Source organism: Chiloscyllium punctatum, unplaced genomic scaffold, assembly GCF_047496795.1.
Source record: "Chiloscyllium punctatum isolate Juve2018m unplaced genomic scaffold, sChiPun1.3 scaffold_826, whole genome shotgun sequence".
In the NCBI taxonomy this organism is placed as follows: Eukaryota; Metazoa; Chordata; class Chondrichthyes; order Orectolobiformes; family Hemiscylliidae; genus Chiloscyllium; species Chiloscyllium punctatum.
The window spans coordinates 15,953-17,500 of NW_027310560.1; the positions used below are offsets into that span (position 1 = coordinate 15,953).

Here is a 1,548-nt window from a genome sequence, read left to right on the forward strand (position 1 = left end):
GAAGTCCGCTCGCCGACACGCCGCCACGTGCACGCGTCAGTGACGCTGCCGAACCGATGGCCGGTGCCCGTTCCCGCCTCTGCTTTTCCTAGGGCAAAGCTGCTGCACGCCTCGTGATACTAGGCGGGCGACATGGTGGCGGTGATCCTGCCTCCGTCGCTGCGGTGCGTTGGGGCACGCATCGCCTCTTGGGCGCCCTGTCCTCCTCCCCCCAATAGACGTATGTTTCTGCGGGCCGCACCAGGATGGTGCTCCCCATCGCTTCACGCCACCCTGCTCCGCCCGCACGCCGGCGTGCAGGTGGCTGTAGCTCAAGGTGGGGAGCGTATGTGCGGTCCGGGTCGCTTTCCTCTGGCGAGGGAGAGACCTAAAACAAACTCAGACAACTCTTGACGGTGGATCACTCGGCTCGTGCGTCGATGACGAACGCAGCTAGCTGCGAGAATTAATGTGAATTGCAGGACACATTGATCATCGACACTTTGAACGCACTTTGCGGCCCCGGGTTCTTCCCGGGGCCACGCCTGTCTGAGGGTCGTTTGGCAATCAATCGCACTCGCCTTGGCTGGCGAGAGCGCGGCTGGGGTGTCGCAGAGGACCCGTCCTCTTTGTCCCCCTAAGTTCAGACTCCGGAGCCCTCCGGCGTCGGAGCGCTTGGCCTTTCCCCCCCACCCTGCACATTCCGTTCGTCAGGCTCGACGCCATCCCCCCGCCGGGGAGCGCGGCCTGGCGTCCGTCTGTGTCGTGGCAGTGGGGCCAGCACGGCTGTCACCGGTCCCAGAATGGCTGTCGGTGGTTCACACTGTGTGTGTGTGCCAACCCTCCTGGTCTCTGGGACACGGAGCTGCCACGAAGTGTTGAGCCTCCAGTGGGGGGTCTGCCTAAGCTCTGCACGTCCGCATTGGGTCCGTCTCTCGGTTGGCTGGCAGTGGAAAGAGTGAAGGGAGCCGCGGAGGTCCGGTGCTGGTGCGCCGCCGGCCTGACCGTGGAGCTCGCCGGTTTGACACGCTGACCCGACTCGATGGTTGATCGATTGAGAGTGCTGGGAGCTGCAGGCCGCCCGCTGCTGCAGCCGCCCGTCTCGTGGTTCGTCCTCGGCCTTAAGTGGCCGGCGGGGCGTCTGATCCTGTCTCCCCTGCTGGCGCCGAGTGCCTGGCCGAGGGAGGAGGTTTTCGTCGAACGCTGTGACTTGGACGGTCGCACGCGCGTGGATCGCTGGCTCTTGGCTCTCCCGTTCAGTCCGCACGTTTTCCGCTCCGTCCTGCCACCGGTCTCGGGAGGTACGGAGGGGTTGGCGGGCGTGGTGTGTGCTCCGTCACCGTGCAGGCACACCTACCACGCCGTCGGCCGACCCCCGCACGGTCCTCCTGGCCATCGGGAGGACGGCGGAACGTCGGGCTGTCGGGGGCCAAGTCGCCAGAAGGCCACCGCTGTGTCTTCCGTACCCTGTCACCGTCGGCGTGCCTTCCTCAACTCGTCCGGCTCGGGGCCGCTGGGTTCAGGAGCGGCGTCGCCCGCCGGCCCCACTGAAGGCCGTGCCGTTCCGCG

General features: G+C 66.5%; 1 non-coding gene across 1 annotated transcript; it reads left to right on the plus strand.

The window, feature by feature from the left end:
- Nucleotides 1-384: 384 nt before the first annotated feature.
- On the plus strand, nucleotides 385-538 carry LOC140474061 (5.8S ribosomal RNA). The gene has a single exon (XR_011958805.1). It is a non-coding gene; the product is annotated as a 5.8S ribosomal RNA (ribosomal RNA).
- The last annotated feature ends 1,010 nt before the right edge of the window (nucleotides 539-1,548 follow it).